At 46.5% G+C, this 24,975-nt stretch overlaps 1 protein-coding gene across 9 annotated transcripts in view; it reads left to right on the top strand.

The window, feature by feature from the left end:
- Positions 1-4,164: 4,164 nt before the first annotated feature.
- Positions 4,165-24,975, top strand: part of cep350 (centrosomal protein 350) — a 206,232-nt gene continuing 185,421 nt past the window's right edge. For 7 of the 9 annotated variants that reach the window (XM_078217956.1, XM_078217960.1, XM_078217962.1 and 4 more), the window contains exon 1: positions 4,165-4,282. The gene's annotated coding sequence lies outside the window, so the exon portion shown is untranslated. Of the gene's footprint in view, positions 4,283-8,523; positions 8,611-24,975 lie in introns of those variants that run through there. The other 2 variants (XM_078217961.1, XM_078217955.1) reach the window with 2 other exon arrangements.

Below are 24,975 nucleotides of genomic sequence, written 5' to 3'. Positions count from 1 at the left end.
TTATTGAACATGAACGCCACGGACTGCTGGTCCGTGAGCAGGGAGAACCGTTTTCCCGCCAAGTAATGGCGCCAATGCCGGACGGCCTCCACAATGGCCTGGGCCTCCTTTTCCACCACTGAATGTCGAATTTCGGGGCCTTGGAGGGTGTGAGAGAAAAAGGCGACGGGCCTGCCCGCCTGGTTAAGTGTGGCGGCCAGGGCGAAATCAGATGCATCGCTCTCCACCTGGAAGGGGATGGACTCATCGATAGCGTGCATCGTGGCTTTCGCGATGTCGGCTTTTAGTTTTTCAAAGGCCAAACGAGCCTCTGCTGCCGGGGGAAAAGAGGTAGACTTGATGAGCGGACGGGCTTTGTCCGCATAATTGGGAGCCCACTGTGCGTAGTAAGAGAAGAAGCCTAAGCATCTTCTCAGTGCTTTTACGCTAGTGGGCAGGGGAAGTTCGAGGAGGGGACGCAGACGGTCTGGATCAGAGCCAATGACCCCGTTTCCCACCATGTATCCGAGGATAGCTAGGCGGCGCGTACGAAATACACACTTCTCCCTGTTGTAGGTCAGATTCAGGCGAGATGCAGTGCGTAGGAATCTAAGAAGGTTGGTATCGTGGTCCTGCTGGTCATGGCCGCAGATGGTGACGTTATCCAGGTACGGGAAGGTAGCCCGCAGTCCGTTATGGTCCACCATTCGGTCCATAGCACGCTGGAAGACCGAGACCCCATTCGTGACACCAAAAGGAACCCTTAGAAAATGGTACAAGCGACCATCCGCCTCAAAAGCCGTGTATTGTCGGTCCTCTGGGCGAATGGGGAGCTGGTGGTAGGCAGACTTTAGGTCGATGGTGGAGAACACCCGGTCCTGCGCAATCTGGTTGACCATGTCAGATATGCGTGGGAGGGGATATGCATCCAGCTGCATGTATCTGTTAATGGTCTGACTATAGTCTATGACAATCCGGGGTTTGTTCCCACTCTTGACCACCACGACCTGCGCTCTCCAAGGACGAGCGCTAGGTTGTATGATCCCTTCCTTGAGGAGCCGCTGAACCTCAGATCGAATGAAGATCCGATCCTCAGCGCTGTAACGCCTACTCTTAGTTGCGATGGGCTTGCAGCCTGGCACGAGATTCTGGAATAAGGAGGGTGTGGTAATCTTAAGCGTCGAGAGGCTACAGGTGGAAAGCATTGGGCAATTTAGAGGCTGCGAGTCTCCCACTGAAAGCGGAGGGAGTGGCCCACCGTACTGTAGGGTTACACTCTTCAAGTGGACCATGAAATTTAGTCCGAGGAGTATTGGCGCGCAAAGGTGTGGTAACACCAGGAGCTTGAAGCTCTCGTAAACCGTGCCCTGCACCGTTAGATTTACCACGCAACTCCCTAGCACGGTGACAGACCGGGACCTTGACGCCATCGAAATTGTCTGCTTGACAGGCTGGATCTGGAGGCCACACCGCTTCGCGGCGTCTGGGTGAATAAAGCTCTCCGTGCTCCCGCTGTCAAACAGACAATAAATCGTGCGTTTGTTTACCTGTATGTCCATCATGGACTTGTCGAGTCTGTGAGGCTTTGCCTGGTCCAGGATGATCGACGCCACTGTTGGTTTGTGGGCGCCACTGCAGGCAGCTGAGATGGATGATGACGACCCCTGCTGGTCATTCGCGGTCGGTGCCGACCAAAATGGCTGCTCCCATAGGTCGCACGTGGGCGATGGCGCCAAAATCAGCCACCCCTGGTGGTCGCGCGTCTCTTGCGACTCCGTCGTCTGGAATGGCGACGTCCTGGCCTCGCACGTGGAAGAAACCCTTGACGATGCCGACGATGAGGAAACCGGCTCCGGGGAGTCACACGCCACACTGCTGTTCCTGGATGGAAGTTTGGATCGACATACCTTCGAATAATGCCCCTTCTTGCCGCAGGCGGAGCACAACACCGCTTTAGCGGGACATCGCTGCCGAGTGTGCTTCACTCCCCCACAGAAGTAACACCGCGGGCCGCCTGGAGCTGCTGCCGTCGTCAGGCCCGAGGGTGGGAACGCCATCACGCAGCTTTTCGGTCCCGCTGGATGAAGTGGGGTCTGTGACTGCCCCTGCCATGCTGTCTCCACGTGGTCTTCGGGATACATCGCCAGGCTTTTGGAGGCCGTTTCTAGCGCATCCGCTAGCTCTATAGACTTAGTGAGATCGAGATTACCTTGCTCCAACAGCCGAAGTCGGATATAAGACGATCCGATTCCCGCCACAAACGCATCTCGAGCGAGGTCGTTCATGTTCTGGTCTGCCGACACTGCTTTGCAGTTACAGCCCCTGGCTAGCTGTAGGAGCTCGCATGCGTACTGTTCCGTCGTTTCGCCGGGCTGCCGTCGTCAAGTGGCTAAGAGATATCGAGCATGCATCTCGTTTGGCGGTTTAATGTAGGGGTTCTTAAGAAGCTCGAGGGATCCTTTGTAGTCGGTGGCCGCACGGATCGCTAAATATACAGCGTCGCTTACCCTCGCATGGAGGACCCGGAGTCTGTCGTCGTCTGTGGTGACCGCTGCGGAGGCTTCGAGGTAATCCTGAAAACATTTCAACCAGTGGTCGAAGGTGTTCGAGGCGCCCGCCGCACGTGGGTCCAGCGTAAGCCGTTCTGGTTTAAGCATTTGCTCCATGCTCTCTGTGTCGTTTTCTTTTTTTTTCAACGACGAGAGTTCAATTAGTAGTCAATAAAATTGATTCGTGATATAACTCACGAGGCTAGAGATGCTCAAGGAAATAAAGGCTTTTATTGACTACTACAATCGAGCTACCATATATAATACACGATCCCAGACTAAAGGGTCCCAGACAGAGCAGTGACCTTTATACCTCTCCCAGGAGGCGAATCCCGACTGGGATGTACCATAATAACTATATTACAGGTAGAACAGCCCAACCCTAACCCCAACAGTAACATGTAGAACAGCCCAACCCTAACCCCAACAGTAACATATATACAGACTCATAGTACTGGCCAGACCCTGGCTCAGTACTACCTGGTGGGAACCAACGATGGTTCACCACAGAGATTGAATAGGTTGGGACTTTATTCCCTGGAGCGCAGAAGATTGAGGGGAGATTTGATAGAGGTGTATAAGATTTTGATGGGTATAGATCGAGTGAATGCAAGCAGGCTTTTTCCGCTGAGGCTAGGGGAGAAAAAAACCAGAGAGCATGGGTTAAGGGTGAAAGGAGAAAAGTTTAAAGGGAATATTAGGGGGGGGCTTCTTCACGCAGAGAGTGGTGGGAGTGTGGAATGAGCTGCCGGATAAAGTGGTAAATGTGGGGTCACTTTTAACATTTAAGAAAAACTTGGACGGGTTCATGGATGAGAGGGGTGTGGAGGGATATGGTCCAAGTGCAGGTCAGTGGGACAAGGCATAAAATGGTTCGGCACAGACAAGAAGGGCCTAAAAGGCCTATTTCTGAGCTGTAATTTTCTATGGTTCTATGAAACAATACTTTCCAGTGTCCTAATACATGTGACAATAATAAATCAAAGCAAATCAAATCCTTCGCTACTGCGGTGCCCGAGCCACACTTTTCAAGAGCAGAACTAATTGGCGCCGGCGTGACATCTCGCCAGTGGTAGGAAGCATTCACGAGGGGGTGAAGCAGGCATGCCTGACTCACTAATGATATTGAAATCCAGTCAATCTCATGCCCATAAGCTTCATGCCCTTTCTGCGGTTTCATGCCATTGGAGAGGGGTGGCGAAGATGGCAAACTGGTTTGCACCGGGCATGAATCAGGTATGCACTCACACTCAGAGCCTACTAGGCCACTCCCATGGATGTAGAGAGGCTGAGGGGTGAGTTTTTGACTCTCTTGGCCCTCTTCTTCTTTGAAAGCCTCCATTGTTCATTCAGTTTTGTATCAGCCAAGCTTTAATTCCAAGGGTTGTCAGAAGGCGGGTTCGGGTCGTTAGGGGGCGGGTTCGGGTTGCCAGGGGGCGGGTTCGGGTTCCGGTTGCCAGGGGGCGGGTTCGGGTTGCCAGGGGGCGGGTTCAGGTTCGGGTTGCCAGGGGGCGGGCTCAGGTTCGGGTTGCCAGGGGGCGGGCTCAGGTTCGGGTTGCCAGGGGGCGGGCCCTCCTGCCGTGTCTCGGGTCGTCGGTGGAGGGGCGGGGAGCTCCGCGTCTCCTCTCGCGAGGGCCGCGGCGGCTCGCGCGTGCGCAGCAGCGGCTAATGGCGCTAGAGTGGGGCGAGTGCGAGCGTTGGTGACGGTTACCCAGAGCGAGAGAGCGGCCATGTCCCCGCTCACAGCACAGCAGGTAGGAGAGATTGAAGAGCCCCCAAGCTGGGCGTGGGGCTGGGTCAGAGAGGGAGAGGAGCCGGGGCCTCGGGGAATCGGGGGATGGGGGGCGGGGGGGGGGGGGGAGGCAGGCTGGGCCGCTCGGCCCCGCCCCGGGGCCGGGCTCGGGGACGGGAACCCCGGTGACAGCGCCGAGGCGGCGGGGAAGGCGGCAAGTTGGCTTTCCCTTGAACTGCCGCCCCCTCCCCAGGCCATTCCCGCTCCTGTACTGTCACTGGCGCACAGCAAGATCCCACACCGCTGATTTCCCCCCCCCCCCCCCCCCAGGTCACCGTGTCCTGGTTTATCCAATATAGCCCCGAGCTCCAGACAAGGTGACACTGCTCACTCCCCCCCAGTCCACAGCAGCAGGAGCTTCTTTCCCTGTCAACACATTGAGAGGCTATGTTATAGTTCACCTTTTTACTTAATCCCCCCTCCCCCACCGGCTGCACCATTGACAAAACCAGAAGGTAAACTGAAAACATGGACCTTGCTCTTTCTGTTTCCTCGCCCCCCCCCCCCCCCATCCCAAACTATGTTGGTGGTGTGGATTGAGGGACAAATATTAGAGAAACTGCCCTCTCCCACTCCCAAGCTGTGCTTGTAATTCTTTTACATCCAGGTCACATTAAAACCTGGGTTTAGCATTTTGTCCCAATAGCCAGGAGCAGAGGAGGCAAGTTTGATGGTAAACGCTGCTCTTGATGAAGGAGAGATACACAGACTCCCTAAGACAAGTCTGGTTGGGTCCTCATGTGTTTCCCTGTTGTAAATCTCCATGAAGCCCTCAACTCCCAAGCTGGAGTTTGACAACAGTCTTGTGGTGTAGATTTGGCCACAGTCATCAACACTGTGACATTGTGCCCCTTTGTTTGAAATGTTTGCCCCCCCCCCCCATGTTTCTGCTTAAACCAGTTTGTGTTATCACCAGGTACAAAATCTGCCCTGGAAAAAGGTGTGAATGGACAGTGTTTCAAACTGATTTATTTTTAAAACTTGCTTTAAAGCTTTTTCTTATTTTAAAGGTTGTTACAGCTCATTGTATCAATCACCTTTAAAATCAAGATGAACTATATCCAATTATATTGGGGTGCGTTGAATTTGTTATTAGGCTAAATATGTTTTTGAAAGCTTTTCAAAAAATACTTTGCAGTGTCTTTGTGCACAGAAGCAGCTTAATTTTTAATGCCACCTTGAAGTACCGCAGATGAGTGCAGTTAGCTGAATCACACTGATTAATTCATCCTGTGTACATAGCGAGTTTTGTCGATGGGTTCAGGTGTGAGGATTTTAAAACTAGTGTAGAGGGTTGCAGAAATTTGTGTTACCTAAATTGTATGTACAATTCTGTGATCTTTCGGGCCAGTAACACTTTAAATACTACAGTGATAGGCCTGGAACTTTCACTCTTTGTTAGTACCTTACTGTTCTTTGTTTTCCATTACTGCAGTTCCATCTTTCCTTGCAGATATTCCTGTTAAGAAGGAAAATGAACCCCCCCCCCCACCCCGTCAATTTGCTGTTCCTCAATTTCTGCAGTTGCATGAATTATTTTTTCAACTTCCGTTGATTTTCTTTTAAATGTGTTCCTGCGATGCGAGCATCATTGGCTAGGCAAACATTTGTTGCCCATCTCTAAATGCCCTTAATGTGAACTGCCTGATTGAACAGGTGCAGTCCATGTGGTGTAGGTACACTCACGGTGTAGGTACACTCAGTGCTGTTAGTTGTGGGGAGTGGGGATTTCAAGATTTTAACCCAGTGAGAGTGAAGGAACGGCGATATATTTCCAAGTCAGGATGGCGTGTGACTTGCAGGTGTGTCTGCTGCCCTTATCCGCGTTGGTCGAGGTTGTAGGTTTGGAATGCTGTCATAGGAATATTGGTGAGTTGTGGTAGTGCATCTTGTAGATTAGCACACTGCTGCCATTGTATCACTGGTAGAGGAAGGGAAGGTTTAAAGTGGTGGATGGGGTGCTAATCAAGCAGTTTGCATTGTCTTGGATGGTATCAAACTTCTTGAGTGTTGTTGGAGTTGTACTCATCCAGGCAAGTGGTGAGTATTCTATCACACTCCTCCTTGTGCCTTGTAGCACAGGCTTTGAGAAGTCAGGAGGTGAGTTGCTCACAGCAGAATTCCCAGTCATTGTAGCCAGTGTTTACGTATGGTCCAATTCGATTTCTGGTCACTGGTAACTTCTAATGTGGTGACAGTGGAAGATTCAGCAATGGTAATGCCATTGAATGTTGGGATGGTTACTTTCTGTGCTGCTGGAGGTCATTGCCTGGCACTTGTGTGATGCAAATGTTTTTTGTTGTTATTTCAAACTTGAATATTATCTACGTCTTGCTGTATGTGGATAAGGATTGCTTCATTATCTAAGGAGTCACAAATTGTGCTGGTTACTGTACAATCATCAAACATCTCAATATCTGACTTTATGATGAGGGGAAGGTCAGAGATCTTGGCAATGTTGGTGAAAGGTCCCAGAGTTCTAAGGAGAATAAAAATGTAGAGATTAGGAAGGGTGCTGAAAAAGTTAAATTTTATTGTTTAAAAGGAGAAGAAAGAGGTGTTTGGGCAAAAGAGTTTAGGGAGGGAATTACAGCCCATGGGGCTTGTGTGACTAAAGTGACAGTTGCCAGAGATGTGGGGAGAGAACGCATGCGGCTGCATTCAGGAACAAGAGTTCAGGGTGAGAGTTGTATGCTGGAGGAGGTTAGATACAGAAAAATGGAGGGATCAGATTTTTAAATTTGAGATATTAGGAGACCAGTAATCAAAGTCAGTTACGGTGGGTTTGATGGACAAATAAGTCTGTGAGAAGTCTCACAACACCAGGTTAAAGTCCAACAGGTTTATTTGGTAGCAAATGCCATAAGCTTTCGGAGCTTGCTGCTCCTTCGTCAGATGGAGTGGTTTCTGTTCTCCAACCGTGCACAGACACAGAAATCAAGTTACAGAATACTAATTAGAACAGAGACCACTCCATCTGACGAAGGAGCAGCAAGCTCCGAAAGCTTATGGTATTTGCTACTAAATAAACCTGTTGGACTTTAACCTGGTGTTGTGAGACTTCTTACTGTGCTTACCCCAGTCCAACGCCGGCATCTCCACATCATGACAAATAAGTCTGGTCAGGGTAAGGCATGGGAGACAGAGTTTTATTTGGTCAAATTTATGGAGAATTCGAGGCTGGCTAGAGGACATTGAAATAATCTAGTCTGAAGGTAAGAAAGGCATGATGAGACTTCAGCAGCAGGTAGACAATGCTGGGCACAAGATATAAGCGGTCGTTGTGATGGTGACTTTGGCAGGGATTAGAACTAGTGGTGAGGGCACAGGTTCATAGTGTGGAGGTGATGTCTTCAGTCTTCCCAGCATTTTCCCAGAAGACATTGTGTCTTGTCAAGACTGGTGTTGGGGACAGGAGTCTTTGACAACAAAAGGCTGTGTTGGGGTTGACAGGAATGGCGGAGAAATAAAGCTGAATGTTATTGCATGTCTGGAAGTCAAGTCCGAGTGTGCAGAATGGTATTGCCAAGGAGCAAAACAGTAAGGGTGAGCAATAGAATCAGGGTAGGACCATAGGAAACGTCTGAGATGACAGTGTAGATGTAAAGATGAGAATTGTTCCCCTGATTATCCTTCACTTTGGGAATTTGGCTGAAATCCACAAACACCTATACAGAACATCACTAGCTATCTTCCTGTCTGTACTTTGCTGTTCGAAGCTGCGTTCTTGTCAGATGAATTATTTGTTAATTTCCTTGCACATCTTGGGTCCTTTATGCATTTCAAAACTTGTTACCATCAAATAGCTTTCCACCAAAGCTTAAGTTTATGACTATCTGGTATTTTTCTCAGCATCAGTGTACCAGTACTGCAGTTAATGGGTCCTCCACGCATTCCATCAGTTTCCATTTCTCAGGACTCTGACCTATTTCCCCTTCATATTAATGACTTCCTCCACTAATCACCCAGCCTTATTCATCCTCCATTCATCAACACCCTTCAGATCACACACCATATCCATTCATCTTGCAGTGCAGTGGTTAAATCTTTGCATTTGAATCTCCGTCGTGTTATTAGGGCACAATTAAATCATATGTTCAATTTTTGAAGACCGCAGTTCTTCCATTTTTCTTTCAAATCTTACAAATCGCAATCACCCACTACCTTGTCTCAACCTTATTTGCCCTTCAGCTGGCTTTACTATCTCCTTTGACCTCTCACATCTCTCAAGAAGTTTGTTTCCCCTCTGTTTATCTAATCCACAAATGTTCACTTCCTGGGAAGTCAGAAGTAAGTATTGTAGTTATACCTTTGCTCTTGCCTATTTCTCCTGTTTCCATTAAGATATATATTGTCTGAGAGCTGATGCATTCCTCTTAGCTGCTGTCTGCTGAAATCTATCTATTTTATTGATGGCTAGTTGTGTTCTGAATTTCACCCTCTGGTTTCTCCTGTACTCCCGAATGTGCACTCTTACACTACATGTTCACTGTACTCCCTGTATACGTAATGTGCTGCGTCCTGCTCTAGCTCACTTTAAGAAGTCTTATAACACCATGTTAAAGTCCAACAAATTTATTTGGTAGCACAAGCTTTCGGAGTCTTGCTCCTTCTTCAGGAATGCTACCAAATAAACCTGTTGGACTTTAACCTGGTGTTGTGAGACTTCTTACTCTGCTTATCCCAGTCCAACACCGCCATCTCCACATCATGGCTACAGGAACTCAAAATGAGAATTTGGTACTGGTGGCTGTGAAAAACTGTGTGGATTTTGGAGTGTAGGGTGTATGTGTATTGTTTGTCCACATCATGACCTCTATTGGAACAGAGCGTAATGTATGTCCTGTATGTTGCTGAAGTTCCAGGCGACTTTGTACCCAGGTTTAGTTTTTTGACACAGTGAAGCCTGAGACTTTTAGAAACAAAAACCTGGACGTCTGCCACAAAGTGTTTTAATTTCTGTATGCTGTCACTAGTTCCTGGAAGTGTTGTGGATTTATGCCAACTTTTTTGTTTGGTCCAATTTCTCTGAGTGGCACACAATGTAAATCAGATCATTGTTTGTACTGTGACTCAAAATGCTTGATATGCAAAAAGGGGGTTACCAAGGGTTTATTTCCTTGGTGACAGTATTTCATGAGCATTTGACCTCCAGTTTTCAGTCTGTTTTCTTATTGATTTGCATGGGCTGTGACAGTAAATTACAGGACTAAACATTTTCTATTTGGTGAAGCTGAAATAGTTTTGCTTGTGTTGGCTTAATCCCAATCTGGGCAGCAGTTTGGATTGTTCTGTTAATCCGATAGCAGCATGAGGAAATGAAAAAAAGGCATTCAGGACTTTGCTGTCATTCACTTAGTTCATAACTAATCTGTACATTACTCCATTTATCTGCTGTTACTCCACATTCCTTAATACAAACATCTATGAATCAGAATCTTAAACATTTCAATTGACACAGTATATACAGCTATTTGAAGGAAGAGAGTTCCAGATTTCCATGACCATTGTGTGGGAAAATGCTTAGTGATTTCATACTGAAATATTCTAGTTCAAATTTTAAACCTTCACCCCCTTGCTCTTAACTTAATGTCCCCACCACAGGACATAGTTTCTCTTCATTCACTCTGTCAAATCCTTTTCATGTTTTAAATAGCTCCATCAGCTCACCCCTCAGTTTTGTAAATGGAACGGAACACAAGTTTATGCAACTATTTTGTAATGTAACCCTGCTAAGTCCCGGTTTAATCTGGGTAGTGACTGTCACTGACCATGATCAATCATCCTCTGCTAGTTCTGACTTAGAACCACAAAAAAGTTACAGCACAGAAGGAGGCCATTTGGTCCATGCCAGCCCGAGGAGACACATGTGCCCTTGGTAATCCCACCTTCCTGTACCTGGCCCATAACCCTCTAGCTTACAGCACTTAAGATGCAGATCCAGGTACTTTTTAAAAGAGCTTAGGGTCTCTGCCTCCAACACAAGCTCTGGCAGCGAATTCCAGATATCCACTACCCTCTGCATAAAAAGTTCTTCTTTATGTCCCCTCTACACCTTCTGCCACTTATCTTGAATCTGCATTCCCTAGTTCTAGAATTTTCTGCTGAGAGAAATAATAACCTGTCCACTCTATCCCTTCCCTCATAATTTTGTACACCTCAATCAAGTCACCCCTCAAGAGTTCTTTGTTCCAAAGAAAACAACCTCAACTTATCCAATCTCTCTTTTCTGGTCCTGGCAGCATTTTTGTAAACCTCCTCTGCACTCTCTCCAGAGCAATTGCATCCTTCCTGTAATATGGTGGGCGGCACGGTAGCACAGTGGTTAGCACTGCTGCTTCACAGCTCCAGGGTCCTGGGTTCGATTCCCGGCTCGGGTCACTGTCTGTGTGGAGTTTGCACATTCTCCTCGTGTCTGCGTGGGTTTCCTCCGGGTGCTCCGGTTTCCTCCCACAGTCCAAAGATGTGCGGGTTAGGTTGATTGGCCAGGTTAAAAAATTGCCCCTTAGAGTCCTGGGATGTGTAGGTTAGAGGGATTAGCGGGTAAAATATGTGGGGGTAGGGCCTGGGTGGGATTGTGGTCGGTGCAGACTCGATGGGCCGAATGGCCTCCTTCTGCACTGTAGGGTTTCTATGATTTCTATGGTGACCAGAACTACACACAATACTCCAGTTGTGGCCTTATTAGTGTTTTATGCAATTCCAGCATTATATCCTTACTTTTATATTCTATGAAGGAGAGCATTCCATATGCCTTCTTTACAACCTTGTCTACTTGAACTGCTGCCGTTAGGGACCTGTGTACTTCTACGCCAAGGTGTCTCAATTCATCTATCCCCGCTTAGGATATTTCCATTCTTTACTGCCACTTCACCAACCCTTCTGTGGTGTTTTGGAGATTATAGCTATCTGTAATATAGCTATACTTCTGTTAACTCTCCATCACTTGACGCATTAGCTTCAGTTAGAAGTCCCAGCATAGCTTTACTCTTCCATTTCTCTGTAACTGCCTACAGGTACATGCTCCTTCTTGCCCATCTATGTCAAACATCCAGCTCTGGTTTAGTTTATGTTAGGATGTGAAGAAGCCGGCGTTGGACTGGGGTAAACACAGTAAGAGTTTTAACAACAGGTTAAAGTCCAACAGGTTTATTTGATAGCAAATACCATTCGCTTTCGGAGCGCTGCTCCTTTGTCAGATGGAGTGGAAATGTGCTCTCAAACAGGGCACAGAGACACAAAATCAAGTTACAGAGTACTGATTAGAATGCGAATCTCTCCAGCCAACCAGGTCTTAAAGATACAGACAATGTGAGTGGAGGGAGCATTAAGCACAGGTTAAAGAGATGTGTATTGTCTCCAGACAGGACAGCCAGTGAGATTCTGCAAGTCCAGGAGGCAAGCTGTGGGGGTTACTGATAGTGTGACATAAACCCAAGATCCCGGTTTAGGCCGTCCTCATGTGTGCAGAACTTGGCTATCAGTTTCTGCTCAGCGACTCTGCGCTGTCGTGTGTCGTGAAGGCCGCCTTGGAGAATGCTTACCCGAAGATCAGAGGCTGAATGCCCGTGACCGCTGAAGTGCTCCCCCACAGGAAGAGAACAGTCTTGCCTGGTGATTGTCGAGCGGTGTTCATTCATCCGTTACGTGAGAACATTCCGTTACGTCCATTCATCTCACGTGAGAACACCATCTACCAGGTACACGGTATCTACTCTTGCAACTCGGCCAACGTTGTCTACCTGATAAGCTGCAGGAAAGGATGTCCCGAGGCATGGTACATTGGGAAAACCATGCAGGCGCTACGACAATGGATGAATGAACACCACTCGACAATCACCAGGCAAGACTGTTCTCTTCCTGTGGGGGAGCACTTCAGCAGTCATGGGCATTCAGCCTCTGATCTTGGGTAAGCGTTCTCCAAGGCGGCCTTCACGACACACGACAGCGCAGAGTCGCTGAGCAGAAACTGATAGCCAAGTTCCGCACACATGAGGACGGCCTAAACCGGGATCTTGGGTTTATGTCACACTATCAGTAACCCCCACAGCTTGCCTCCTGGACTTGCAGAATCTCACTGGCTGTCCTGTCTGGAGACAATACACATCTCTTTAACCTGTGCTTAATGCTCCCTCCACTCACGTTGTTTGTATCTTTAAGACCTGGTTGGCTGGAGAGATTCGCATTCTAATCAGTACTCTGTAACTTGATTTTGTGTCTCTGTGCCCTGTTTGAGAGCCGATTTCCACTCCATCTGACGAAGAAGCAGCGCTCCGAAAGCGAATGGTATTTGCTACCAAATAAACCTGTTGGACTTTAACCTGGTGTTGTTAAAATTCTTACTTAGTTTATGTTCCCAGTCAGATTGTGTTTCAGTTGTTTATAGCCTCCATGTTGCAGCTTCTATTTTAAAGCCTCTTCCTTGCAACATTTCATTTTCAGAAACTTGCTTAAAACACAACTTTTTGGAAAGTGCCTTTGAACATAAGAAATAGGAGCAGGAGTAGGCCATCGAGCCCCTCGAGCCTGCCCCGCCACTCAATAAGGTCATGGCTGATCTGAAGTGGATCAGTTCCACTTACCCGCCTGATCCCCAGAACCCCTAATTCCCTTACCGATCAGGAATCCATCTATCCGTGATTTAAACATATTCAACGAGGTAGCCTCCACCACTTCAGTGGGTACAGAATTCCAGAGATTCACCACCCTCTGAGAGAAGAAGTTCCTCCTCAACTCTGTCCTTAACTGACCCCCCTTTATTTTGAGGCTGTGCCCTCTAGTTCTAGTTTCCTTTCTAAGTGGAAAGAATCTCTCCATCTCTACCCTATCCAGCCCCTTCATTATCTTATAGAACAGTACAGCACAGAACAGGCCCTTCGGCCCACGATGTTGTGCCGAGCTTTATCTGAAACCAAGATCAAGCTATCCCACTCCCTATCATCCTGGTGTGCTCCATGTGCCTATCCAATAATCGCTTAAATGTTTCTAAAGTGTCTGACTCCAATAGCACTGCAGGCAGTCCATTCCACACCCCAACCACTCTCTGCGTAAAGAACCTATCTCTGATACCCTTCCTATATCTCCCACCATGAACCCTATAGTTATGCCCCCTTGTAATAGCTCCATCCACCCGAGGAAATAGTCTTTGAACGTTCCCTCTATCTATCCCCTTCATCATTTTATAAACCTCTATTAAGTCTCCCCTCAGCCTCCTCCGCTCCAGAGAGAACAGCCCTAGCTCCCTCAACCTTTCCTCATAAGACCTACCCTCCAAACCAGGCAGCATCCTGGTAAATCTCCTCTGCACTCTTTCCAGCGCTTCCACATCCTTCTTATAGTGAGGTGACCAGAACTGCACACAATATTCCAAATGTGGTCTCACCAAGGTCCTGCACAGTTGCAGCATAACCCCACGGCTCTTAAACTCCAACCCCCTGTTAATAAAAGCTCACACACTATAGGCCGCCTTCACGGCTCTATCCACTTGAGTGGCAACCTTTAGAGATCTGTGGATATGGACCCCGAGATCTCTCTGTTCCTCCACAGTCTTCAGAACCCTACCTTTGACCCTGTAATCCACATTTAAATTAGTCCTACCAAAATGAATCACCTCACATTTATCAGGGTTAAACTCCAATTGCCATTTTTCAGCCCAGCTTTGCATCCTATCTATGTCTCTTTGCAGCCTACAACAGCCCTCCACCTCATCCACTACTCCACCAATCTTGGTGTCATCAGCAAATTTACTGATCCTCCCTTCAGCCCCCTCCTCTAAGTCATTAATAAAAATCACAAAGAGCAGAGGACCAAGCACTGATCCCTGTGGCACTCATAGAAATCATAGAAACCCTACAGTGCAGAAGGAGGCCATTCGGCCCATCGAGTCTGCACCGACCACAATCCCACCCAGGCCCGACCACCACATATTTACCCACTAATCCCTCTAACCTACACATCCCAGGACTCTAAGGGGCAATTTTTAACCTGGCCAATCAACCTAACCCGCACATCTTTGGACTCCACTAGCAACCTGCCTCCAATCCGAAAATTTTCCATCCACCACTACCCTCTGTCTTCGATCAGACAGCCAGTTACCTATCCAATCGGCCAACTTTCCCTCTATCCCACACCTCCTCACTTTCATCATAAGCCGACCATGGGGGGCCTTATCAAACGCCTTACTAAAATCCATGTATATGACATCAACTGCCCTACCTTCATCAACACACTTAGTAACCTCCTCAAAAAATTCTATCAAATTTGTGAGGCACGACTTGCCCTTCACGAATCCGTGCTGACTATCCCGGATTAATCCGCATCTTTCTAAATGGTCGTAAATCCCATCCCTAAGGACCTTTTCCATCAATTTACCAACCACCGAAGTAAGACTAACTGGTCTATAATTACCAGGGTCATTTCTATTCCCTTTCTTAAACAGAGGAACAACATTCGCCATTCTCCAGTCCTCTGGCACCATCCCCGTGGACAGTGAGGGCCCAAAGATCAAAGCCAAAGGCTCTGCAATCTCATCCCTTGCCCCCCAAAGATTCCTAGGATATATTTCATCAGGCCCAGGGGACTTATCGACCTTCAGTTTATTCAAAACTGCCAGGACATCCTCCCTCCGAACATCTATTTCCTCCAGCCTATTAGCCTGTAACACCTTCTCTTCCTCAAAAACATGGCCCCTCTCCTTGGTGAACACTGAAGAAAAGTATTCATTCATCACCTCACCTATCTCTACTGACTCCATACGCAAGTTCCCACTACTGTCCTTGACCGGCCCTAACCTCACCCTGGTCATTCTTTTATTCCTCACATAAGAGTAAAAAGCCTTGGGGTTTTCCTTGATCCGACCCGCCAAGGACTTCTCATGTCCCCTCCTAGCTCTCCTAAGCCCCTTTTTCAGCTCGTTCCTTGCTAACTTGTAACCCTCAATCGAGCCATCTGAACCTTGTTTCCTCATCCCTACATAAGCTTCCCTCTTCCTTTTCACAAGACATTCCACCTCTTTCGTGAACCATGGTTCCCTCACTCGTCCATTTCCTCCCTGCCTGACAGGGACATACCTATCAAGGACACCCAGTATTTGTTCCTTGAAAAAGTTCCACTTTTCATTAGTGCCTTTCCCTGACAGTTTCTGTTCCCAACTTATGCCCCCTAATTCTTGCCTAATCGCATCATAATTACCTCTTCCCCAATTGTAAACCTTGCCCTGCCGTACGGCCCTATCCCTCTCCATTGCAATAACAAAAGACACCGAATTGTGGTCACTATCTCCAAAGTGCTCTCCCACAACCAAATCTAACACTTGGCCCGGTTCATTTCCCAGTACCAAATCCAATGTGGCCTCACCTCTTGTCGGCCTATCCACGTATTGTGTCAGGAAACTTTCCTGCACACACTGCATAAAAACTGCCCCAGCCGAACTATTTGACCTACAAAGGTTCCAATCAAGATTTGGAAAGTTAAAGTCCCCCATGACAACTACCCTGTGACCCCCCCACATATCCATAATCTGCTTAGCAATTTCTTCCTCCACATCTCTATTACTATTTGGGGGCCTATAGTAAACTCCTAACAACGTGACCGCTCCTTTCCTATTTCTAACCTCAGCCCATATTACCTCAGTGTGCAGATCCGCCTCGAAGTGCCTTCCCGCAGCCGTTAAACTATCCTTGATTAACAATGCTGCTCCTCCACCTCTTTTACCAGCTTCCCTACACTTTCTGAAACATCTATACCCCGGAACGTCCAACAACCATTCCTGTCCTTGTTCTACCCACGTCTCCATAATGGCCACAACATCGTAGTCCCAAGTACCAATCCACGCCCCAAGTTCATCTGCCTTGTTCCGGATGCTCCTTGCATTGAAGTAGACAGACTTCAACCCACCTTCCTGTCTACCGGTACCCACCCTTGACCCTGATACCTTCCCCAATACCTCACCACCCTCAACACTGACTTCTGGACTACAACTCCTTTTCTGACAAATTAGTTTAAACCCCCCAAATTTCCCTCCCAGGATATTGGCGCCCCTCTGGTTCAGGTGCACCCCGTCCTGTTTGTACAGGTCCCACCTTCCCCAGAATGTGTTCCAATTATCCACGTATCTGAAACCCTCCCTCCTACACCATCCCTGCAACCACATGTTTAACTGCATTCTCTCCCTGTTCCTCAACTCGCTATCACGTGGCACCGGCAACGTACCAGAGATGACCACATGTTTTGTCTTGGCTCTCAGCTTCCAGCCCAGTTCCCGAAATTCCTGTTTTAAATCCCCGTCCCTTCTCTTACCTATGTCATTGGTACCAATGTGTACCACGACTTGTGACTGTTTCCCCTCCCCCTTAAGAATCCGGAAGACACGGTCCAAGACATCACGGACCGTGGCATCCGGTAGGCAACATACCATCCGTGAGTCTCTTTTGCTGCCACAAAACCTCCTATCTATCCCTCTCACTAACGAGTCCCCAATAACTATTGCCCTCCCGCTCGGCCTCTTACACTCCCGAGCCACAGAGACGGACACAGTGCTGGAGATCCTCTCACTGCGGTTCACCACTGGTATGTCGTCCCCCTCAACCGTATCCAAAGCGGAATACTTGTTGCTAAGGGGAACGACCACAGGGGATCCCTGCACGGACTGCTTCCTCCCAGCCCCTCTCACCGTCACCCATCTGTTTTCATTCCTCGGAGTAACTGTATCCCTAAAGCTTCTGTCTATGGCCACCTCTGCGTCCCTAATGATCCTAAGTTCATCCAACTCCAGCTCCAGTTCCCTAACACGGTGTTGGAGGAGCTGCAGATGGGTGCACTTCCCAGAGATGTAATCAGCAGGGACACTGACGGAGTCCCTCACCTCAAACATAGTGCAAGAGGAACATAGCACTGCCTGCACACCCATCCCCTCTAGATACCTTGCCAGTACCAGGTAGAAACAGCAAAAATGAATTAAACTCACCCCTGCTCGCCCTTTCTGCCTAAGCCCTGTGAGCCAAAGCCCTTATAGCTCACACTCTGCTTCCCACACACTACACTGCCTGCTCCCGATGCTGCCCGCTGTATACTGCAGCCTACCTTTTATACTTCGCGCGCTTAAAAACCCCTTCCCAGACTCCTTAGCAGCCCACTTCTGGTTTTCACTTTAAACTTAAGAAAAATACTACTACAAAAGTAAAGGCCCAAAAAAAACACACACTAACTGACTAATTAAATAAATAAATAATTCAATCAATCTCTCACCAGCACTCCTGCCTCCAATCACTCCCTCTCTGCTTAGGTCTCTATAAGATCCCCCCTCAGCCTTCTAAATTCCAACGATGCCCTTGCCTCCCTCCTGCCTGAAGGTTTTAATACCTTTGCTTTATTAGTGTAAGTTGTTTACCTCCTTACTAACATGCTCTGCATAATTATGTAATTTGAACTTTTTAGACGTAGATTGATGCTGAATCTTGTAATGTGGATAGTTGCTTAAAATCCTTGATGCTAGAACACAAGACACGGGTTTAAATAAATCTCCCTCAGTAACAGGATGTAAAATATGTAAGATGAGGGAGCTGGTTGCAATCATTTTATAATGGTGTAAATAGGAGCTGTAACAAATCAGAAATGGTATGCAGGTTACCATTTTGAAAAGTGAATATAAAAGGATGTTCTTCCTGCTGGCTTTGTGTGGTGAGGTACAAGTATGTTCTCTCCTGGTGTGTGCCACTTACCTCATGTACATTAAGAGTCATTTGCAGTGCAATGTTACTCTTTCCGATTCTTGCACCTTCTAATGCCTAGGTGTTGTGTAATTTTGTATTTTCTTCATTCCAATAGATTGCTCCAATGCAGGGGAGGGGAGGGGGGGGGGGACACTGGTGCCCAGGGTGCCTCCCTGAGCTGGGAGAAACTAACTGGGTACAGGTTGAGGATCCACATTCTTTTGGAGAAAGTGGAGTTGTGTCGTTTAACCAGCCAGTGTTGCATAACTGTCTTCTTGGTCTCTCAGTGGCACACTGCTAAATGTTAGCTTAGATGTGCTCTGCTCGGCCAGCTGGCAAATAGCTTAGACTTGCCATTTCCTGATCATGCCCCTCCCACTTCTGGTTGGAATCTTGAAGTACTGTAATTGTTTTTTGAATGAGTTATCCGAATCCTGAACTGTAGCTGACTGTAGACTTTTGTGAAGCCAAGCCCAGATGAGTATGTTTCGCTTTGGTTTTTTTAGTTGCACAGTTATCACATGTTTTCTGGCTGAATAACGTGGCTCATGTGAAGGGGGACTCATTCGGCAGGAATTTGTACAAATGCTTGTAGTCATAGAATGATGCAACATAGAAGGATACCATTTGTTCATTGTGCCTGTGCTGACACTTTGACAGAGCTATCCAATTAGACCCACTGCCCCACATTTTCCCTATATCCCTGCGAATCTTTCCCTTTCAAATATTTATTTCATTCTCTTCTATTCTTGAATCCTTTCAAGCAGTGCTTCCAACTTTCAAATGTTTTAAAAGCCTTTTCTAACCCATTTTTGAATGCAGTTAAGTATTTTCATGCTGTGGAATGCTGTTTGGAGGTGATTATGCAATGGGGTTTTCATCATTTGATGTAATTTCCTCTTGAAGAAATGCTAGTCCATTTGTAGACTTTGACCGTGTGAATTTTGTCTTGGAGTACATCACACCCTAAGCCTGACCTCAACAGGTGAATTTTTGAACACAACATACCAGATAGCAACCAAGATTGGGAACTTTGGCTGCTCTTTTAAGAATGAAGTCTCTCTATTCACTTGCCAATTTCATCATTATCCTTTTAAATGCTGACTGAAGCCAGCTATCTGGACATGAACCAGAGGTAAGAACTCTGGGCCCTTCCCTGTTCTTGCAGTTTGGTACTGTTTTGGGATCAGTGGCCTTGCTGTTATGTTTCTAGAATAACAGCCCAGTAACTGAGTGGTCAGATGCCACCATGAATTAATTGTCTGAGAGCTCTTGAAAACAAATGACTATGAAAGCTGCTGGATTGTTGCAAAAATAAATGGTTCACTAATGTCCTTGATGGAAGGAAACCTGTCGTTCTCACTCAGTCTAGCCTGCAAATCTTTCCAGTTCCATTTTACATGGTTAACTCTTGATGCCCTCTGCATAGTTAAGGGTGGGCAATATCTGTCTTGCCAGCATTGTCACCACCCCTACAAAACAGAATTGGGTCATATGTTTACCTACATGGCCAGGGGAGATAGGCATAGAATCCCTACAGTACAAAAGGAGGCCATTCGGCCCATTGAACCGGCACTGACAACAAACCCACTCTATCCCTGTAACCCCACATATTTACCCTTCTAATCCCCCAGAAACTAGGGTCAATATAGCATGGCCAATCAACCTACCCCGCACATCTTTGGACTGTGGGAGGAAACCGGAGCACCCAGAGGAAACCCACGCAGACAGGGGAAGAATGGGCAAACTCCACACAAACAGTGACCCAAGCTGGGAATTGAACACGGGTCCCTGGCACTCTGAGCAGCAGTGCTAACCACTGTGCCGCCGTGCTGCATCGTGCAGATCTGCTATGGATATGTAGGCACATTCGGATGCTGTGTTACTTTACTCCATGTTTGATGCTGCTAAAGGATTGAGGGGGGGGGGGGGGGGGGGCGTTGTTATAATGAGTCCATGAGTTTCTGTACATGTTGATGTGCTGATTATTTCTGTTGTTCTATGCTTGCGTTAATGATCTGGGACATTTTTCCTTCTGGTAGCTGATTTAAACAAAATAATTCGATGTGAGCATCACTGGCTGGGTCAGCATTTATTGCCCTTCTCTAATTGCCCTTGAGAGAGGTGCTGAGTTCCCACATTGCGGTTAGGGGAGCTTTCTAGGGTTTTGACCCAGCAACAGGATGGTGTATGACTTGGAGGGGAAGTTACAGATGGTGGTGTTCCAATGTGCCTGTAGATGTGGGTTTGAAAAGTGTTGTGGAAATAGCCGAGTTGAGTTCCTGCAGTACATCTCGTAGATGGTGCACACAGCTGTTACTGCGTGCAGTGGTGGAGGGAGGAATGTTGAAGGTGATAAGTGGGCTGCATTGTCCTGCATGGTGTCAACCTTCTCGAGTGGTGTTGCTCTGCCAGTGAAGGTGGAAGGCAATGGAGGCAAACAATATACATCAAAAACTAATGGGATTTCATTGAAACTTGGTGTGCAGGTATGACTTGGGGAACTACTGGTCGTTGGTGAGGCTATGAATCCGGATCCTGGAATTTTTGCCCACTTTAACATTGGGAGTTAGGGCAAATTGACTTTTTCAGAATATTGTGGGTTGTTTGATTTATAATAATTTTAAAGAATGTTTTGGATTGTTTCAGCTGCTGTGCTGTCTGTCACAGCGGTCAATGTGTCAGCAGAGTTTTCTGAGAAGGTTGTTGGTTGTGGATTAGCCCGATGCTGCCTTCGTGCAATGGAAGTTCTTTACAAAAAAAAGTAATTATTTTTTCAGCTTTGTCGCTAAACAACATCAACCAGGCAGGGAAAAGTCTCAAAGAAAAGCAGCATAATTATAATGTGGATTTGACACAATGTGGTGTTGAAATTTCAGTCATCCAGACATTCTAACTTATACCTTGTATGTACATGGCGGTCAGGCTTTGGGGAGTTGGTGAGTTGTTTACCACAGAATTCTTGGCCTATAACCTGTTCTTGTAGGCTCAGTATTTATGTGGCTAGTTTAATTAAGTTTCTGGTCAGTGTTAACCCTCAAGCAGTTTGATGGAGGTTTCAGCAATGGTAATACCTTTGAATGTCAAGGGAAAATGGTTAGAACCTTTCTTTTGGAGGTGGTCATTGCCTGCTGCTGGTGTGGTACAAAAGTTACTTGCGATTTATCTATCCAAGCCTGAATGAGATTTGGATCTTGCTGCATATGGACATGGGCTACTTCAGTATCTGAGGAGTTATGAATGGGACTGAACACTGTAATCGTCCAATGTTCCTACTTCTGCCATTATGGTGGAGTAAAGGCCATAGAAGCTTCCAAAAGTAGTTGGACCTCGGACACTACCCCAAACAGCCCCTGCAGCGTTGTTCTGAGACTGAGATGATTGACCTCAAACAATCAAAACCATCTTCCTTTGTGCCAGGTATGACTAGCCAATGGAGAGTTTTTCCCTGATTCCATTGACTTCAATTTTACGAGGACTTTTTGATGCCATGCTTGGTCAACTGCTACCTCTGGAATTCAGTTTGTTCGTGTTTGGAACAAAGCTGTAATAAGGTCTGGAGCTGAGTGGCCTGGCCCAAACTGAACATTAGTGCCTCTGCCAACAATACTATCCATCACTTTGCTGATGATCAAGAGTAGACTGATGGGCCTGTAATTGGCCGGATTGGATTTGTTTTGCATTTTGTGGATGGGACATACCTAGGTTGTTTCCACAGTGTTGGGTACCTTCCAGTGTTGCAACTGTACTGAAACAGATTGACTAGGGGTGCAGCTGTTCTGGAGGCACAAGTCTTCACTATAGCCTCCTTTAGTTAGGTGTTAAATTGTTTTCCACCGTTCGAGTGGATGTGGCAGAATTGAGCCGAGCCATTGGTGAGATTGCATAGGTTTGTCTAGCACATGAAGTAGTCCTGTAGTTGTAGCTTCATTTTCAGTTGGGCCTTGTGCTGTTTCTGGATTATTCTCCCATACACTTCGTTGAACCCAGGTTGATCCCTTGACATGATGGTCGTAGTAGAGTGAGGATTTGTAGGGCTGTGAATTTGTAGCTTGTTGTTGGATACAATTTTGTTGCTGGTGATGGCCCACATCACCACATGGATACCCAGTTTCAAGCTGCTAGGCCTGATCTGAACCTATCCCATAGTTGTAGTGCCACATAATATGAAGAAGGGTGTCCTAAATGTGAAGATGAGACATGTCACAAGAAACACTGTGCGGTGATCACTTCCACCAATAACGACAGTTGCATCAATGACAGGTAGATTGATGAGGATGAATCTTTTATCATCTGCCACAGGGCCAGTTAGCCATATATACCCCTCAGTGTTGGACCAGCTCGGTCAAAAGTGATGCTACCAAACCAGTCTTGGTGATGGACATTAAATCCTCCAACCAGAGCACTTTCTCTGCCCGTACCACCCTCCGTGCTTCTTCAAAGTGCTGATCAATGTGCAGAATACTGATTCATCAACTCGGGGAAGATGGTAATAGGCAGGTTGTTTCCATGTCTATATTTGACCTGAGGTTTCATAGGATTTGGTGCAAATGTTGAGGACGAGCAGGATAGCTCCCTCCTAACTATACCTCTGGTGGGTATGTCCTGTCCTACTGGTAGGACAGGACATAGCCAGGGTTGGTCATGGTTGTGTTAGGGACATAGTCATATTCGCCGAATTATCCCTCATGGACAATGTTAGGCTATTGCTTAACTGGTCTGTGTACAGCTCTCCTAATTTTGGTGTTTTGAGACTTCTTGGATGTTAGTGAGTCAGGACTTGCAGGGTGTTTCTGGTGTTGTTTCTGGTGCCTGGGTTGATGCTGGGTGGTCTGTCAAGTTTTATTATTTGACTTTTCTGCAGCAGTTGGTACAACTGAGTGGCATATTGGACCATTTCAGGAGTCAACCAGATTGCTTCGGGCTTGGAGCTGCATGCAGGCCAGACTGGATAAGGATGGCAGATTTTGTTCTATAAAGGATTTTCATGTCTTCAGAGTGACGCTTTGGGAAAGTGTTGGATGTTGTCAGGGGCCTGCAAGTGTTATTATTTGGACGAGACCTCCAGGGATTTCAGTATTTACAAGCTGTCTTTTGGGATGTTTCATTATTTGCAGGTTTTCCCTGGGGGGAGGGGGCGTCGGTATTTACAAGATGTCATAGAGATTGTATGCAGGATTTACATCGGCCCCCACGGAGGTTTAAGTATTTACCTGGAGTGTGTCAGGCTTTATAGGGATCCTCATACATGTATTTGATAACCATTTGGATGGACACAATTACCTGCAAATATTGAAATATCGGATGAGAGAAATTGAAATGGCTCTAAATGATTTTTCCCACTTTTCTAGAGTAGCTTTTTTGGTTTTATGTGACAACTTGTTTGTGCTGCTTGCAAAACTGGGTCAAAATTATTTTCAACTATGCTAAGTTAGTAAATTTCTGGTTATTTCCTAGACTGAAATTTACTGAATCAAGGTCATGGTTTTTGTCCCAGAATGTGGTAAAATTTAGGTAATATCTTGAGAAGAATTCCCTTTGAACGGTGAAAACTTGCCAACTACAAATTCTACATTTAAAGAGAAGGTTTTTTGTCCACCTGTTTAGTCCCAATTTCCCCACCCTTCTGCAGAACATTTAATAAAATGTTTCTTATATTTATAGACCCCCTTTTAAAAGTTTTCATGCACCCTGTTTGATTGGTTATTCCATAACAGACCTTAACCCAACATGATGAGTCTCTTCTGGCCCTCGTGTTCTTGAAGTAGAACAGCCAAAATTGGGTACAATGTCTTTAACTGTGGTCTACCCACTAATTATGTAAGTTTATCAACTGAACAAAACATCATCTTGTGATACACAGTTGTTGTTTGTGTGCGTTATATGGTCTTGTTTTGAGTAACATGGTTTTACATTTGGGTTCAGGCAAGTAAAACATGGACAGGGTTGCTGATCTGCAGGTAGTCAACTTACCAGAATCTGAAGCATTAATTTGCTTTTGGCTTGTTCTTCTGGGCCATTGGATGCAGCTTAAAGAGAGCAGTGGGGCTGTTTTACAGTTACAGTAATCAGAATTTTGGCTATTGGATTGATATTCCTGCTTCCTCTGTTTTTGTATATATTGTAGCTGAAAATAAATAGTATTCATGTAACATGAGGTGTCCTGGTAGCAAAAGCAATTGAAAAGGCTGATGGATATGTGGCTGTTTGTGGAAGAGATTCAATTTCAAAAATGTGCAAGTGTTTCAGTTGACAGAGCTCTGGTCAGACCATATCTGGAGCGTTCCATTTTGGACATTGTCTCCCCTTGGAAGGGGGCGCAGTGCAGATTTACCAGCATGGTATGGGTTAAATTCTGGGTGTGGAGATGCCGGCGTTGGACTGGGGTAAACACAGTAAGAAGTTTAACAACACCAGGTTAAAGTCCAACAGGTTTATTTGGTAGCAAAAGCCACACAAGCTTTCGAGGCTCTGAGCCCCTTCTTCAGGTGAGCCTGAAGAAGGGGCTCAGAGCCTCGAAAGCTTGTGTGGCTTTTGCTACCAAATAAACCTGTTGGACTTTAACCTGGTGTTGTTAAACTTCTTATTAAATTCTGGGGACAGTTTGTATGAACTTGGTTTGTATTCCCTTGAACATAGAAAGGCGAGTACTGATCTAAATTGAGTTAAAAATGATTAAGGAATTTGATGAAGTAGATACATTGAAACTTTCCTCTGGATAATCCAGACTAAGAGGGCACAACTTCATAGTGAGAACCATTCAGGAGTGAAATCAGGGAGCAATTTTTCACACCAGCAAAGTGAAAATCAGGAACCCTATTTGCACAGGGCTTTTATTGTTTAATGTTAATTAAAACCGTTGAAATTCACTGATAGACCAACAATGTGGAACAAAGGCAGATAGATGGACTTGAGTTGCGGATCAGTCGTTATCTAATTGAATGGA

The sequence above is a fragment of the Mustelus asterias genome, chromosome 8, assembly GCF_964213995.1.
Source record: "Mustelus asterias chromosome 8, sMusAst1.hap1.1, whole genome shotgun sequence".
In the NCBI taxonomy this organism is placed as follows: Eukaryota; Metazoa; Chordata; class Chondrichthyes; order Carcharhiniformes; family Triakidae; genus Mustelus; species Mustelus asterias.
This window is presented reverse-complemented; position numbering and strand designations above follow the sequence as displayed.